Here is a 19,433-nt window from a genome sequence, read left to right as displayed (position 1 = left end):
TACGTAACATATGATCAAAATTTTATAATATATAGTTGCAGAATGTTAAGATGAACATTTTTGCTTCAATAACTTATAACAAAATATTGATCATTAAAAAGTTATAGATAAAAGACTTTTGGCCCTTCTGAGCCCCTAATTTGAGGGGTCAGCCCCTTTTCCTTGATATCAAATGAAAGGTCTTGTGATTTTGAAGACTTTTTGTTCAACAACTATTCAGAAATTTCCTTTCGTTTAAGAGATATATAGAATGACAATATTTAGGGGCCAGCCCTCCAAGTCCTTAATGGGGATGTCCTGCAAAAATTAAAAGGATGTATATTGTTTAGAACATTATTCTGAACATCTTTTGTTCAATATTGCTTATCAAAATATTTCTCCTTTTTGAGATACAAAGTGTCAAAGATTTAGCATTCTGGCCCCTTATGGCCCCTTATTACGTAACATATGATCAAAATTTTATAATATATAGTTGCAGAATGTTAAGATAAATATTTTTGCTTCAATAACTTATAACAGAATATTCATCATTAAAGAGTTATAGATGGAAGACTTTTGGCCCTTCTGAGCCCCTAATTTGAGGGGTCATCCCCTTTTTCTTCATATCAAATGAAAGGTCTTGTGATTTTGAAGACTTTTTGTTCAATATGTTTTAACAAAATACTTCTATTTAAAATGTTATTATAAGAAAAGTCTCTAAAATTCACTCATAAATCACGTCCTAAATTTCGACCCCTACCGAGCTTCCATACTTCGCACTTCCGGAAAATTTGAAAACCAAGGTGCACATCTAGAACATGTCCTCTATCACCACTGAAAGTTTCAACACTCTAGCATTTGTCGTTCCTGAGTTTTTGTGCAGACACAAAGTCTATCTAAAAATCGATCAAAGGGCGATAACTTCTGACCGGAAGTGATTTTTCAAAAACTGAAGCGGCGTTATAAACTTCAGATAGCAACGCATTAACCCTGAAAATTTGAAGCAAATCGATGGAGCGATCTCCGAGAAATCTTCTGCACAAAATCGGTAAGGAAAAAAAAAGAATAATAATAATAACTAGATGGTTCTCGTTGCGAGCAACGAGTGGGTCTTCCGTCTGATTTTGGATAAGATTAGTAAAGATCTTGACTGAGATATTCGTCTGTAAAAAAGGAAAGGATGCATATTGTTTTAACTATTATTCTGAGCTTCTTTTGTTCATTATTGCTTATCAAAATATTTCCCTTTGTTGGAGGTGTCAAAAATTTAGCATTCTGGCCCCTTATGGCCCCTTCTTACGTAACATATGATCAAAATTTTATAATACATAGTTGTAGAATGTTAAGATAAACATTTTTGCTTCAATAACTTATGACAAAATATTCATCATTAAAGAGTTATAGATGAAAGACTTTTGGCCCTTCTGAGCCCCTAATTTGAGGGGTCAGCCCCTTTTTCTTGATATCAAATGAAAGGTCTTGTGATTTTGAAGACTTTTTGTTCAACAACTATTCAGAAATTTCCTTTCGTTTAAGAGATATATAGAATAACAATATTTAGGGCCAGTCCTCCAACTCCTTAATGGGGATCTCTTGCAAAAATTAAAAGGGTGTATATTGTTTAGAACATTATTCTGAACATCTTTTGTTCAATATTGCTTATCAAAATATTTCCCCTTTTCGAGATATAATGTGTCAAAGACTTAGCATTCTGTCCCCTTTTGGCCCCTTATTACGTAACATATGATCAAAATTTTATAATACATAGTTGCAGAATGTTAAGATAAACATTTTTGCTTCAATAACTTATAACAGAATTTTCATCATTAAAGAGTTATAGATGAAAGACTTTTGGCCCTTCTGAGCCCCTTATTTGAGGGGTCATCCCCTTTTTCTTGATATCAAATGAAAGGTCTTGTGATTTTGAAGACTTTTTGTTCAACAACTATTCAGAAATTTCCTTTCGTTTAAGAGATATATAGAATAACAATATTTAGGGGCCAGTCCTCCAACTCCTTAATGGGGATGTCTTGCAAAAATTGAAAGGGTGTATATTGTTTAGAACATTTTTCTGAACATCTTTTGTTCAATATTGCTTATCAAAATATTTCTCCTTTTCGAGATATAATGTGTCAAAGATTAAGCATTCTGGCCCCTTATGGCCCCTTCTTACGTAACATATGATCAAAATTTTATAATATGTAGTTGCAGAATGTTAAGATGAACATTTTTGCTTCAATAACTTATAACAAAATATTCATCATTAAAGAGTTATAGATGAAAGACTTTTGGCCCTTCTGAGCCCCTAATTTGAGGGGTCAGCCCCTTTTTCTTGATATCAAATGAAAGGTCTTGTGATTTTGAAGATTTTTTGTTCAACAACTATTCAGAAATTTCCTTTCGTTTAAGAGATATATAGAATAACAATATTTAGGGGCCAGTCCTCCAACTCCTTAATGGGGATGTCTTGGAAAAAATAAAAGGGTGTATATTGTTTAGGACATTATTCTGAACATCTTTTGTTCATATTGCTTATCAAAATATTTCTCCTTTTTTGAGATATAATGTGTCAAAGATTTAGCATTCTGGCCCCTTTTGGCCCCTAATTACGTAATATATGATCAAAATTTTATAATATATAGTTGCAGAATGTTAAGATAAATATTTTTGCTTCAATAACTTATAACAGAATATTCATCATTAAAGAGTTATAGATGGAAGACTTTTGGCCCTTCTGAGCCCCTAATTTGAGGGGTCATCCCCTTTTTCTTCATATCAAATGAAAGGTCTTGTGATTTTGAAGACTTTTTGTTCAATATGTTTTAACAAAATACTTCTATTTAAAATGTTATTATAAGAAATGTCTCTAAAATTCACTCATAAATCACGTCCTAAATTTCGACCCCTACCGAGCTTCCATACTTCGCACTTCCGGAAAATTTGAAAACCAAGGTGCACATCTAGAATATGTCCTCTATCACCACTGAAAGTTTCAACACTCTAGCATTTGTCGTTCTTGAGTTTTTGTGCAGACACAAGGTCTATGTAAAAATCGATCAAAGGGCGATAACTTCTGACCGGAAGTGATTTTTCAAAAACTGAAGCGGCGTTATAAACTTCAGATAGCAACGCATTAACCCTGAAAATTTGAAGCAAATCGATCGAGAGATCTCCGAGAAATCTTCTGCACAAAATTGGTAAGGAAAAAAAAAGAATAATAATAATAACTAGATGCGATCTCGTTGCGAGCAACGAGTGGGTCTTCCGTCCGATTTTTGATAAGATGTGATAAGAATTTGACTGAGACTTTCGTTCAAATATAATGATATAAATAAATTGTTAAGACGACCAATTTTGCTTCAGTAATCTATAACAAAATATTGATCATTAAAAATTATAGATTAAAGACTTTCGGTCCGTCTTGGCCTCTACTACACTTTTTGTTCAACAACTATTCAGAAATTCTTTTTCGTTTCCGAGATATCTGCAAAAGAAATAATAGGGGCCGGCCCTTCAACTCCTTAATGGGAACTTTAGCAAAAATTGAAAGGTAACATATTTTTCAGAACATTATTGTGAACATCTTTTATTCAATATTGCTTATCAAAATATTTCACACTTTCGAGATATAAAGCTTCAAAGATTTAGCATTCTGGCCCCTAATGTCCCCTTATAACGTAACATATGATGCCAACAACATGTTATATAGTTAAGGAAAGTGAAGATGATCTATTTTGCCTTAGTAATGTATTACAAAATATTGATCGTTTAAGAGTTATTGATGAAAGACTTTCGGCCCCTATTGGCCCTTATTTTGAGGGGCCAGTCCCTTTTTCTTGATATCACCTTAAAGCTCTTATGATTTTGAACACTTTTTGTTCAACAACTATTTAGAAATTCTTTTTTCGTTTCCGAGATGTATGCAAAAGAAGTATTTAGGGGCCGGCCCTTCAACTCCTTAAAGGAGACGTTTAGTAAATATTGAAAGGTTACATATTGTTCAGAACATTATTGGGAATATCTTTTATTCAATATTGCTTAGCAAAATACTTACCACTTTCGAGATATAAAGCGTCAAAGATTTAGTATTTCGGCCCCTCACGACCCCTAATTATGTAACATATGATGTGAATAACATAATATATAGTTGTAGTTTGCTCAGATGAACATTTTTGCTGCAGTAATATTTTACAAAATATTGATTGTTAAAAAGTTATTGATGAAAGACTTTCAGCCCCTATCGGCCCCGATTTTGAGGGGCCAGCCCCTTTTTCTTGATATCACATTAAAGCTCTTATGAATTTAAACACATTTTGTTCAACAACTATTCAGAAATTCTTTTTTGTTTCCGAGATATATGCAAAGGAAATATTTAGGGGCCGGCCCTTCAACTCCTTAATGGGGACGCCTAGCAAATATTGAAAGATTGCATATTGTTTAGCACATTATTTTGATCATCTTTTGTTCAATATTACTTATCAAAATATTTCCCACTTTTGAGATATAAAGCATCAAAGATTTAGCATTCTGGCCCCTTATGGCCCCTAATTATGTAACATATGAGATTTTTATCATAATATATAGTTGTAGATTATTCAGATAAACATTTTTGCTTTAGTAATGTATAACAAAATATTGATCGTTTACGAGTTATGGATTTAAGACTTTTGGCCCCTCTTGGCCCCTAATGTGATAAGTCAGCCCTTTTTTCTTGATATTAAAAAAAAGATCTTATTATTCTACACAATTTCTTTTCAATATGTTTTAAGAAAATATTCATAGTTTTGAAGATATGATAAAAAAATGTCTCGAAAATTCACTCCTGATTCATGTCCTAAATTTTGACCCCTAACGAGCTTCCATACTAGGCACTTCCAGAAAATTTGAAAACTGAGGTGCACAACTAGAACATGTCCTCTATTATCACTGAAAATTTCAGCACTCTAGCTTTTGTCATTTTTGAGTTTTTGTGTAGACAAAATGGGCACTAAAAATTCGATTAAAGAGCGATAACTTCCGACCGGAAGTGAATTTTCAAAAATTAAAAAAAATGTATTAGGTTTACATCATGATACATCAGCTCTGAAAATTTCAAGTGAATCCATCCAGCCATCTCTGAGAAATCGTCTGCACAAAATTTGGACAGAAAAAAATAATAATAACTAGAAGGTTCTCGTTGCGAGCAACGAGTGGGTCTTCCGTCTGATTTTGGATAAAATTAGTCAAGATCTTGACTGAGATATTCATCTATAAAAAGTAAAAGGATGCATATTGTTTTAAACGTTATTCTGAACATCTTTTGTTCAATATTGCTTATCAAAATATTTCCCCTTGTTTGAGGTGTCAAAGATTTGGCATTCTGGCCCCTTATGGCCCCTTATTATGTAGCATATGATCAAAATTTTATAATATATAGTTGCAGAATGTTAAGATAAACATTTTTGCTTCAGTAATATATATCAAAATATTGTTCACTAAAAAGTTATAGATGAAAGATTTTTGGCCCTTCTGAGCCCCTAATTTGAGGGGCCAGCCCCTTTTTCTTGATATCAAATGAAAGGTCTTGTGATTTTGAAGATTTTTTGTTCAACAACTATTCAGAAATTTCCTTTCGTATAAGAGATATATAGATTGAATAACAATATTTAGGGGCCAGCCCTCCGAGTCCTTAATGGGGCTGTCTTGCAAAAATTAAAAGGGTGTATATTGTTGAGAACATTATTCTGAACATCTTTTGTTCAATATTGCTTATCAAAATATTTCCCCTTTTCGAGATATAAAGTGTCAAAGATTTAGCATTCTGGCCCCTTCTGGCCCCTTATTACGTAACATACGATCAAAATTTTATAATATATAGTTGCAGAATGTTAAGATGAACATTTTTGCTTCAGTAATATATAACAAAATATTGATCATTAAAAAGTTATAAATGAAAGATTTTGTCCCTTCTGAGCCCCTAATTTGAGGGGCCAGCCCCTTTTTCTTGATATCAAATAAAAGGTCTTGTGATTTTGAAGATTTTTTGTTCAACAACTATTCAGAAATTTCCTTTCGTTTAAGAGATATATAGAATAACAATATTTAGGGGCCAGCCCTCCGAGTCCTTAATGGGGATGTCTTGCAAAAATTAAAAGGGTGTATATTGTTGAGAACATTATTCTGAACATCTTTTGTTCAATATTGCTTATCAAAATATTTCCCCTTTTCGAGATATAAAGTGTCAAAGATTTAGCATTCTGGCCCCTTCTGGCCCCTTATTACGTAACATACGATCAAAATTTTATAATATATAGTTGCAGAATGTTAAGATGAACATTTTTGCTTCAGTAATATATAACAAAATATTGATCATTAAAAAGTTATAAATGAAAGACTTTTGTCCCTTCTGAGCCCCTAATTTGAGGGGCCAGCCCCTTTTTCTTGATATCAAATGAAAGGTCTTGTGATTTTGAAGATTTTTTGTTCAACAACTATTCAGAAATTTCCTTTCGTTTAAGAGATATATAGAATAACAATATTTAGGGGCCAGCCCTCCGAGTCCTTAATGGGGATGTCTTGCAAAAATTAAAAGGGTGTATATTGTTGAGAACATTATTCTGAACATCTTTTGTTCAATATTGCTTATCAAAATATTTCCCCTTTTCGAGATATAAAGTGTCAAAGATTTAGCATTCTGGCCCCTTCTGGCCCCTTATTACGTAACATACGATCAAAATTTTATAATATATAGTTGCAGAATGTTAAGATAAACATTTTTGCTTCAGTAATATATATCAAAATATTGTTCACTAAAAAGTTATAGATGAAAGATTTTTGGCCCTTCTGAGCCCCTAATTTGAGGGGTCAGCCCCTTTTTCTTGATATCAAATGAAAGGTCTTGTGATTTTAAAGTTTTTTTGTTCAACATGTTTTAACAAAATACTTCTATTTAAAATGTTATTGTAAGAAATGTCTCTAAAATTCACTCATAAATCACGTCCTAAATTTTGACCCCTACCGAGCTTCCATACTAGGCACTTCCAGAAAATTTGAAAACTGAGGTGCACAACTAGAACATGTCCTCTATTATCACTGAAAATTTCAGCGCTTTAGTTTTTGTCATTTTTGAGTTTTTGTGTAGACAAAATGGTCACTAAAAATTCGATTAAAGGGCGATAACTTCCGACCGAAAGTGAATTTCCAAAAATTAAAGAAAACGTATAAGGTTTACATCATGATACAGCATCTCTGAAAATTTAAAGTGAATCCATCCAACCATCTCTGAGAAATCGTCTGCACAAAATTTGGACAGAAAAAAATAATAATAATAATAGTGAAAAAGAAACAATAGAATAATAGAAGGGTCTTCCGTTGGAGACGGAAGACCCTAATAATAGTGAAAAAGAAACAATAGAATAATAGAAGGGTCTTCCGTTGGAGACGGAATACCCTAACTAGATGGTTCTCGTTGCGAGCAACGAGTGGGTCTTCCGTCTGATTTTGGATAAGATTAGTCAAGACCTTGACTGAGATATTCGTCTATAAAAAGTGAAAGGATGCATATTGTTTAAAACATTATTCTGAGCATCTTTTGTTCAATATTGTTTATCAAAATATTTCCCCTTGTTCGAGGTGTCAAAGATTTGGCAATCTGGCCCATTTTGGCCCATTATTTTGAACATATGATCAAAGTTTTATAATATATAGTTATAGAATGTTAAGATGAACATTTTTGCTTCAGTAATTTATAACAAAATATTGATCATTAAAATTAAAGATGAAAGATTTTTGGCCCCTCTGAGCCCCTAATTTGAGGGGTCTGCCCCTTTTTCTTGATATCAAATGAAAGGTCTTGTGATTTTAAAGACTTTTTGTTCAACAACTATTCAGAAATTTCCTTTAGTTTAAAAGATATCTAGAATAACAATATTTAGGGGCCAGCCCTTCAACTCCTTAATGGGGATGTCTTGCAAAAATTAAAAGGGTGTGTATTGTTAAGAACATTATTCTGAACCTCTTTTGTTCAATATTGCTTATCAAAATATTTCCCCTTTCCGAGATATAAAGTGTCAAAGATTTAGCATTCTGGCCCCTTATGGCCCCTTATTACCTAACATATAATCAAAATTTTATAATACATAGTGTGCGGAATGTTAAGATAAACATTTTTGCTTCAGTAATTTATAACAAAATATTGATCATCATAGAGTTATAGATGAAAGATTTTTGGCCCTTCCAGGCCCCTAATTTGAGGGGTCAGCCCCTTTTTCTTGATATCAAATGAAAGGTCTTGTGATTTTGAAGTCTTTTTGCTCAACAACTATTCAGAAATTTCCTTTAGTTTAAGAGATATATAGAATAACAATATTTAGGGACCATCCCTCCAGATCCTTAATGGGGATGTCTTGCAAAAATTAAAAGGGTGTATATTGTTTAGAACATTATTCTGAACATCTTTTGTTCAATATTGCTTATCAAAATATTTCCCCTTTTCGAGATATAATGTGTCAAAGATTAAGCATTCTGGCCCCTTATGGCCCCTTATTACGTAACATATGATCAAAATTTTATTATATATAGTTGCAGAATGTTAAGATAAACATTTTTGCTTCAATAACTTATAACAAAATATTCATCATTAAAGAGTTATAGATGAAAGACTTTTGGCCCCTCTGAGCCCCTAATTTTAGGGGTCAGCCCCTTTTTCTTGATATCACATGAAAGGTCTTGTAATTTTGAAGACTTTCTGTTCAACAACTATTCAGAAATTTCCTTTCCTTTAAGAGATATGTAGACTTGAAATATTAAAGGGCCGTCCCTTTAAGTCCTTATATGGGCTGTTTAGGAAAAATTAAAAGGATGAACATTGTTGAGAACATCATTCTAAACAACTTTTGTTCAATATTCTTTTTCAAAATGTTTCCCCTTTTCGAGATATAAATCGTCAAAGATTAAGCATTCTGGCCCCTTATGGCCCCTAATTATGTAGCATATGACAAAAATATTATAATATATAGCTGTAAATTGTTAAGATAAACATTTTTGCTTCAGTAATGTATACCAAAATATTGATCGTTAAAGAGTAATTGATTTAATACTTTCGGCCCCTCTCGGCCCCTAATATGATAAGACAGCCTTTTTTTCTTGATATCGTATTAAAGATCTTGTCATTCTGCACAAATATTGTTCAGCATGTTTTAACAAAATAATTATACTTTAAAAGATATGATACAAAATGTCTCAAAAATTCATTCATGATTCATGTCCTAAATTTCGACCCCTACCGAGCTTCCATACTAGGCACTTCCGGAAAATATCTAAACCCAGGTGCATAATGGCAACATGTCCTCTATCATCACTGAAAATTTCAGCGCTCTAGCTTAAGCCGTTTTTGAGTTCCATCGCAGACAAGGAGGTCCTCTGAATTTTAATAAAAGGGCGATAACTTCCGACCGGAAGTGATTTTTCAAATTTTGAACCGCCGGTACAAATTTCAGATGATAAGACATAAACTCTGAAAATTTGAAGTAAATCGATCAATTCATCTCCGAGAAATCTTCTGCACAAAATCGGTAAGGAGAAAAAAAAGAAGAATAACTAGATGCGATCTCGTTGCGAGCAACGAGTGGGTCTTCCGTCCGATTTTTGATAAGATGAGATACGAATTTGACTGAGATTTTCGTTCATAAATATATAAATAGTGAAAACGTACAATTTGCTTCAGTTAAGTTTAACAAAATTTTGATCATTTTGGCACCAAAAAACGCAATATTTGATGAAGATTTTAAAATATTTACAGTAGCAGATCGTGAAGATGAACATTACTGTAAAAGGGTTATAGATGAAAGACTTTTAGCCTCTTTGAGCCCCTAATTCAAGAGGGCTTGATATCACATGAAAGGTCTTGTAATTCTGAAGACTTTTCGTTCAACAACTATTCAGTTTTCGAGATATGCAGACTTGAAATATTTAGGGGCCGTCCCTTTAAGTCCTTATATATATATATATATTTAACGTTATAAAATATTTAAGGTTAAGGAGTTAAAGATGAAAGAATTTTGGCCCCTCTGAGCCCCTAATTTGAGGGATCAGCCCCTTTTTCTTGATATCACTTGAAAGGTCTTGTAATTCTGAAGACTTTTTGTTCAACAAGTATTCAGAAGTTTCGTTTCGTTTTCGAGATATGTAGACTTGAAATATTTAGGGGCCGTCCCTTTAAGTCCTTATAGGGGCTGTTTAGGAAAAATTCAAAGGATGCACATTGTTCAGATCATTATTATAAACAACTTTTGTTCAATATTGCTTTTCAAAATGTTTCCCCTTTTCGAGATATAAAGCGTCAAAGATTAAGCATTCTGGCCCCTTATGGCCCCTAATTACGTAATATTTGGAGAAAATTTTATGATATATAGTTGCAGATTGTGAAGATGAAAATTTTTGCTTCAATATTTAATATCAAAATATTTAACGTTAAGGAGTTATAGATGAATGACTTTTGGCCCCTCTGAGCCCCTAATTTGAGGGATCAGCCCCTTCTTCTTGATATCACTTAAAAGATCTTGTAATTCTGAAGATTTTTTGTTCAACAAGTATTCAGAAGTTTCGTTTCGTATTCGAGATAAGTAGACTTGAAATATTTAGGGGCCGTCCCTTTAAGTCCTTATAGGGGCTGTTTAGGAAAAATTCAAAGGATGCACATTGTTCACATCATCATTCTTAACAACTTTTGTTCAATATTGCTTTTCAAAATGTTTCCCCTTTTCGAGATATAAAGCTTCAAAGATTAAGCATTCTGGCCCCTTTTGGCCCTTATTTATGTAACATATGACGTAAAAATCATAATATATAATTGTAGTTTGTTAAGATAAATAATTTTGTTTCAGTAATGTATACAAAAATATTGCTTGTTTAAGAGTTATCGATTAAAGACTTTCGGCCCCTATCGTCCCCTAATATGATGAGTCAGCCCTTTTTTCTTGCTATCATGTTACAGATCTTTTTATTCTGCACAAATATTGTTCAATATGTTTTAACAAAATAATTATACTTTAAAAGATATGATCCAAAATGTCTCAAAAATTCACTCATGATTCGTGTCCTAAATTTCGACCCCTACCGGGCTTCCATACTAGGCACTTCCGGAAAATATCTAAACCCAGGTGCAATATGGTAACATGTCCTCTATCATCACTGAAAATTTCAGCACTCTAGCTTAAGCCGTTTTTGAGTTCCATCGCAGACAAGGAGGTCCTCTGAATTTTGATAAAAGGGCGATAACTTCCGACCGGAAGTGATTTTTCAAATTTTAAAACGCCGATACAAACTTCAGATGATAAGACATAAACTCTGAAAATTTGAAGTAAATCGATCAATTCGTCTCCGAGAAATCTTCTGCACAAAATCGGTAAGGAGAAAAAAAAGAAGAATAACTAGACACTTTCGGAAAATATCTAAACCCAGGTGCAAAATGGCAACATGTCCTCTATCATCACTAAAAATTTCAGCGCTCTAGCTTAAGCCGTTTTTGAGTTCCATCACAGACAAGGAGGTCCTCTGAATTTTATTAAAAGGGCGATAACTTTCGACCGGAAGTGATTTTCAAAAACTTATTCAACCGGAATTAACTTCAGATAACCTAGCACTAACCCTGAAAATCTGAGGCAAATCCATCAATCCATCTCTGAGAAATCGTCTGCACAAAATTTGTGCAGAAAAAAAGAATAATAACTAGACTCTTGTTGCCATGGCAACAAAAAGGTCTTCCGTTCCTATATGATATCGTTTGCATTGTTTTTTTTTTCTGTAGAGAAACGTGTACAGTATGTAATAATTAAGTTGTAAAGAATCTAAAATTTGTCCTTTCGGTACTTTTCATCCATTGATTTTTACTGCAAAAATTAATGTATCTGTTGTCCTTATATATGAAATTGTATGCATATTTTTTCATTAGTAGAAGCATATCTAAACTATTTTTAAATTTAAAAGTTAAATGGGGGGGGGTTATCTAGAAAACAACCTGTCAGTTCTTACAGTACTTTGATTTTCACTGTTAAAATGAAAGTATCCACCGTACTTATATATAAACATGAGAAATTATAAAACATGTAGTGTATGAATTGAATTTTGCATTTAGAGAAACATCTTTATATAAGTCAAAGTAAAAAACAATACTAAATATCCTTTCAGTCCTTACGGTACTGTGATTTTTATTGGCTAATGAAAATAGCTTCCATAGATAACTTATTGTGTGCATTGATTTTTATGTATAGAAAAACATGCTTGTTTATACTATACTGTAGTAAGAAAAAAAGTGGGTATCTAAAACAGTCCTCTCAGTACTTCAGGTACTTTGATATTTACTGCAATTAAATGTGGTCTTCATTCTGATATATGATACTGTATGTATTGATTTTTGTATGCAGAGAAACATGTAAACATAACCTTCATGTAAGTTAAAGTAAGAAATGCCCTCTCAGTACTTTCAGTACTTTGATTTTTTTAAGCAAACCGAAAATAGCTGAAATCTACAAAACGGGTGATCTGATTTCAAAACAAATCAAATATTTGGCACTTATGGACGTATCTCTATTATGCCTAAAAATATCTTGAAAAAATATTTAAAAACAAAAAAGTCGAAAATTAACTGAAACACAAATTCATTTCCGGTTTGGACAGGAAGTTCCAGACACAAACAAAAATCACGTAGAAACAAAAAGAATGTGATGATCTATTATTTCTGTAAATTTCACATCTAAACCTCAAACCCTTTCTGAGAAAAACACCGGACAAAGGTGCATTTTAAAATTTGAAATTCGGTCAAAACTTCGGACCGGAAGTGAATTTTTCAAAAAACGGAATTTTATATAAACTTCACATATCAACCTATTATCCTGTAAAAAATTGTGAAAATCTATCGAAACATCTCTGAGTAATCGCGCTCACAAAATTTGGGAGGAATAATAATAATAATAATAAAAAGAAACAATACAATCACTATAGGTCTTCCGTTGTGAACGGAAGACCTAATAAGAAAATTGAAAAAGAAACATAAGAATAATAGAAGGGTCTTCCGCTGAAGACGGAAGACCCTAATAAAAGTGAAAAAGAAACATAAGAATAATAGAAGGGTCTTCCGCTGAAGACGGAAGACCCTAATAATAAAAGTGAAAAAGAAACATAAGAATAATAGAAGGGTCTTCCGCTGAAGACGGAAGACCCTAAAAAGAAAAGTGAAAAATCAACAATAGAATAAGAGAAGTGTCTTCCGCAGAAGACGGAAGACCCTAATAATAAGAAACAGAGTAAAAACAACATGTTCCCAAACTTCGTTTGGGGAACATAATAATGACATGCTTTTGTTGCTTTAAAGTTTCGGCTCAGAACTGACCTGAAAAAGAGACGTATGCTTGAATCGATTAAATTAAAATGAAGTACTCGATTAAAAGTATTGGATGTAACATCCACAACGTAGTTATTGGACACAGTTTTACTTTAAAGATACATCTTTAAAGAATACTATGTATGGTGCACTTTGTAATATTGCTTGTTATTGTTAATCATAATAGATATCTCATATAATAATATTATTTCATATATAATATAGAGGCAATGACAACATACTACAATATTTATAAGTGAAATAAATTAAAATAGGTTGCCAAGCGTTTGTGATGTTGTAAATTAATAATTACTCTTCACGCGCCGAGGGTATTTAAGGAAGCTCTTAAGCTACTTTTTTGATGACGCACTGCACAATAATTCAGAAGTGAACATGATGTGTTTTTGAAACACTGATGCCCCCGTATAGCAACTTTTTGCAAAGGTTAAACTTTCTCAAATGTAAATCAAATATGTTGGTACCCAAACTAAGGGTCTTGTCTCGAAGAACATACCTGGGAAATATGAAAGCCTCAGCAGCAACCATTGAATAGATATGGAAAAGGTTAAAGTTTTTCAAAAGTAAGTCAAACATCAAGGTCAAATGGTCAAAATCAATGGTGCCTAAGGAAAGGCCTTCTCACAAGAAATAACAGGTAAAATATGAAAGCTGAAGCACCAATCATTCAAAAGTTATGACCAAAATTTAAGATTTTCAAAAGTAGGTTAAACTCGAAGGTCAAGGTCAATGGATTACAATTGTTGGTATCCAAAGGAAGGCCTTCTCACAAGGTTTACATATGTGAAGTATGAAAACTCTTGCACCAACAATTCAAATCTCCAAGGTCAAGGTCAAAAAGGTTAAAGTTTTTCAAAAGTAGGTCAAACTCCAAGGTCAAGGTCAAAGGTCAGAGTTGTTGGTATTCAAAGGAAGATCTTGTCACAGGATTATACTTATGTAGCAATATACCTTTATCACTTGCATATTGGGTTTATATCTCTCAGCTGATTCGATACGCAAGAGCATGGTATACATATGAACAATTTCTAAAACGAGGCAAACTATTGACAAACAAGTTGATGAAACAAAGATATCAACAGTCTCGTTTGAAGTCATCATTTTGCAAGTTTTACGGTCGTTACAATGACCTTGTCAGCACATACAACTTATCATTAAGTCAAATGCTGGCTGATGTTTTTCATACTAATTGTTAGGCTATTACTTATACACTGAACTTTTTTCCGGTTTTTTTTCCCGATCCTTTTACAAGGAGCACACGGTGGATGTGACCGGTCGGCAGGAGATGATCACGCCTCCATGGCACCTGATCCCGCCTCTAAATTTGGAGATCCGTGTTTGCTCTGCTCTAAATTTGTATCGTTTCATTGGACTTTGAGATTGAATACTGTTCGTTATCTTCACATTTCATTCGTTCCTTTTCCTGGGAGGACGAATCGTACCTCAGTATTAATAATCTTAATCTTTAAACACTCTTAAAAAAGACTAACGTGTAATCATATAAACATTGAAAAAAAGTAACGGATTCATCATAAATTATAAAAAGAAGGGGTTTTTCATGCAGATACCTAAAAGTAGGACAGCCAGACCTTCATTACACAAGTAATGATCAATGTCGTTGCGAAAGCATCGAGTTCTACTATTGACAGCATGCACGTATGTAGGAAGTTTGAGCTGAAATCTACATAAACAAATGATAATGGACTCACGTAAAATACGTAACTCTCGCTTTTTTCATGAAATTTCTGAATTTTTAAAGATTGTATTTTAGAAATTTTAACTTTATTCTGAATTTTAGATTTTCATATATTTTTTAATGTTTCTTGTCTGTGGGAAAGATAACTTTTGCAAGTAGACATTTTATAACGTTATTTTTACTGTAAATCATTTACTATTCGCGAGATTTTTATTTTCGCGTAATTACACGAGTCTGTCTGCTCGGGAATATTTCATTATCGCGTATAATTGTATTAGTGAGGATTATATACAACAAAGTCCATAGCTGGAGAAAAATTTTGTTTCGCTACATGTAATAAATACCAAATAAATATCTCGAAAAAATAAGGTGTCGCGAAAATATAGTGATCTACAGTAATTGGGATTTTTATTTCATTAAACATCTTCCATTCATTTCGTCACATTTTATTCATTGACAAAGATTTCTTGTCCATTTATAACTGATTTCCCGAATTATTCATATACATGTATTAGTTGTTTTTGTAGAGAAATATTTTTCTAATAAAAATAATCTACAAAAAAATAATCAAATAATATTGATTTTTTTTCATGTTTAAAGATATTCACCAATTTGACTGTGACCTGCAATTTTAATGATTAGAAACTTGAAATAAAATATTTTATCCTAATAAGAAATTTAAGTTATTTATTGTTATTCTTGAATATTGAACAAGTTACGAGACGTTAACACATATATAACACATATATACATGTGATAATGCAATATCACTATAAGGAACGCTGGAAATTCTTAAGCCATCTAGTTTTGTGATACAATTTAGCAGGTTGGGGGGAAACGTAAATTCCGCTATAATAGTGGTATATCACTATTATAGTGAGATTCCGCTATATTTTCAGCCGTATTTACCCTCGATTTCATCAAATAACATGCTTGCTGTTTAAAGCGCAAGTCATGGTAGGTATAAAAATGAACACTAATTGACACCCTTACATGTTATGAATTTTATTAAATTTTCTGCCGATGCGTTTAATAATGCGAACACACTTTTTAAAACGGAAGTTACATTTTTAGCATAGCAACCAGTGATTTCGGTAGTATTCAAGAAAGACTGGATCTCAATTTCTCTCACACATGTGCACAAATTAATACTTATAATAACTTTCTACCAGCAATGAAAGAGGTTTGTCGAATTAACAGAAGAAAGGATGATTTTTGTCTGCATGGTAACTGGTATGGAGGCCTGTTGTGACAAATGAAAAAAAACACCTCATTACATGTATCATGTACTTTATTCTGGTGGAACCGATTGATATAAATCGTAAACAATCTATAAAATTTCATTTCTACAGGTAATCCCAAGTATAATGTTTCTTTTCTTGATGATAAAACCATAAGTTCAAACGATTAGTCTTATTCGGAAAAGACACATTTTTCTTGCATGCAATTTCCTGTAGAAGTGACATTTTACATGTATAAATTTTGCACGATTTATTAATTGTCGAAATTGAAATTTTATATTTTACTACATTCTATACTGAAAAAAGGCTATGAATTCTGATTTAAAAGTATACAAGAATTAGATTATTTCTGCAACAATAAATGAAATAAAAGGAGAAAAACTTTGTAATTTGAAAATCTGAACAAGTATTTTCAATCAAATATGAAGATAAAGAAAAGTAATCAAGCTCAAAAGGTCATTGATACAATATATATTTTGAGCAGAGCAAACATAAACCTCTGAAATCAGCAGCCATGGAAGCGTAAGCACCCCCCTGTCGACAGGTCACACACGCCTTGTGCTGCTTGTCGTGAAAATCCATAGGCAATTCAGGATGAAAATAATGGGTTAACATTTTGCATGAAAGACGTCAGTCAACATTCGACCCAACTTGTCAGATTGTATTTGTATATAAGGTCATAGTATTGACCATGGAGTTTGTGAAGTGTTGACTTCAAACGAGATATTAGAATACCCTTAATTTATTATTTGTCATAAGCTTGCTTCGTTTTAAAATTGTTCGTACGAAGAACATGCTCTTGCGTATATTGAATCAACTATGGGACATAAACCCCATATGCAGGTAATAATGATATATTCCTTCATAAATAATGGAAGTTGATGATAGAAAAGTTGAGGTCAGCAGGTTTATCATAAAGTTTGTTGTTGTTTTGCCATCGATTTCTTTCTCCAATATCCAAATATGAAGTAGTTATGTCATACTCCATGGTGTCTTTTAACACTAATTCTAAACGTACTTTTATTTTTGGAAAGTGCAGCTACATTTCGTGTAATTTTTGTTGGATGAAAATGTATCATAAATAAATTAACCGTTAAGTACTTTTATGTTATATATAACGATTTATTGCAATTGAACTATGATAAGTAGGTTCCATCGGAATAAGTACATGTATACATATAATGAGTTTTTTTCTCATTTGTCACAACGGGCCTCCATACCAGTTACCATGCAGACAAAAATCATCCTTTCTTCTGTTAATTCGACAAACCTCTTTCATTGCTGTTTGAAAGTTATTATAAGTATTACTTTGTGCACATGTGTGAGAGAAATTGAGATTCAGACTTTCTTGAATACTACCGAAATCACTGGTTGCTATTTTAAAAATGTAACTTCCGTTTTAAAAAGTGTGTTCGCATTATTAAACGCATCGGCAGAAAATTTAATAAAATTCATAACATGTAAGGGTGCCAATTAGTGTTCATTTTTATACCTACCATGACTTGCGCTTTAAACAGTAAGCATGTTTTTTGATGAAATCGAGGGTAAATACGGCTGAAAATATAGCGGAATTTCACTATAATAGTGATATACCACTATTATAGCGGAATTTACGTTTCCCCCCCAACCTGTTTAGTTGTTTCTTTGCAGACATCGTCTACAATCATTAAAAATATGTAAAGAGAGCATTCCATCGTCAGTTTCTTGGTATGACTTTTTCATGAAATGGTTTCAGTTCAATTTTATCGACCATACTTCAAGTTGATAACTTTTTTTACAAAATGTGGGTAATATTGTGCTTTTTGAAGTTATGTTAAATTTCTCATCTACTACAGTATTTTAGCTCTCCCATATAAATATTCAATATGCACTGAGATCAAAATCCTTTGATAAGATCAAAATAGGAACGTAATGGAATTTTGTAATTTTTATTTCTTTTTTATAGCGTGGCCGAAGAAAAACTTGAGATGCTAGATGATTACAGGGAAACAACTTTATTTATTTTACCATGAGGGTTAATTCTCCGTCGGATAAATCTGCCGCTTCTAATTAGCATATTGCATACCTAGTATCTAATAACGTATATAGATAATCTACTTAACGGTTAAAAAAACTAATTTGATACAGCCGATCACATCTAGCAGGTGAACTTTTTACATGTATCTTGACAAAAAGCACAGAATATGTAACTCGCTGTGTCATCATGGCTTTATAATTAAATATGGTATGATTATTACATAATATCAATTCATGTTGACTACATTATTAGGCAAAATATTCAAGCAATTCATTATTTCATGCAAATGTCAAATCGGTAGATGACGCCGATCCTTAACTGGCATTTGACAGCAAACAGTTCAGCTCAATGACAATGAGCCATAATTGATGGTAAGTCTGGAAAGTGGACAGCAATTAACCAGCGATGGCTTGTGAAGCAATTCTGTAACGCTGGAAAGGATCGACACAGAAGGGAAGCCACGATGTTGAAGGGAACTGAATTCTCTCCTCAAATTATAAATGTAGAAAACCAGTAGCAAAAAGTAGACAGAGGTTTGTTATGAAAGCTAGATGAGAAAACAAAATGGGAAACCTTTCAAGATTATAGAATTTTACATATGAAAGAAAAAGATAATTAAAGGGCGGGGGGGGGGGGGGTGACCTTGATGAAAAAGAGGAAGATGATAATGCTTGCAAATTAAGGATACAGGAATATGATGCTGTCTTGCAACAGTGTGCATTCTTCGATAAATGAGACACTCCACATATGGTGATAAGTGAACTTATCTTGAAAGAAAGCACAGAATAGGTGACTGGCTGTACTGTCATGGCTGAATTATTACATATGGTTTAATTATTACATAAAATTAAATCATAGCTGAATACAGTATTACACAAAATGAACAAGCAATTTGATTTCAAATCGAAAAATGGTGCCAATCCTCAACTGGCATTTGGCAGCCAATAATTTAATACAATGACAATGAGCCATAATTGGTAACCCTGGACAGCAGTAAACCAGCGACAGCTTGTGTAGCAATTCTGCCATACAGATTGCTGGGATTAAGTATCGCGACCAGCAATCCAACCGCAAAACAAGCGCAAGGCAAGCATAGCAACATCATAAATTCCTCAGTAACTGCAA

The sequence above is a fragment of the Saccostrea echinata genome, unplaced genomic scaffold (assembly GCF_033153115.1).
Source record: "Saccostrea echinata isolate AGI-Se365-2 ecotype Australia unplaced genomic scaffold, CSIRO_AGI_Sech_v1 ptg000033l, whole genome shotgun sequence".
Classification (NCBI taxonomy): Eukaryota; Metazoa; Mollusca; class Bivalvia; order Ostreida; family Ostreidae; genus Saccostrea; species Saccostrea echinata.
Note: the sequence above shows the minus strand (reverse complement) of the source record.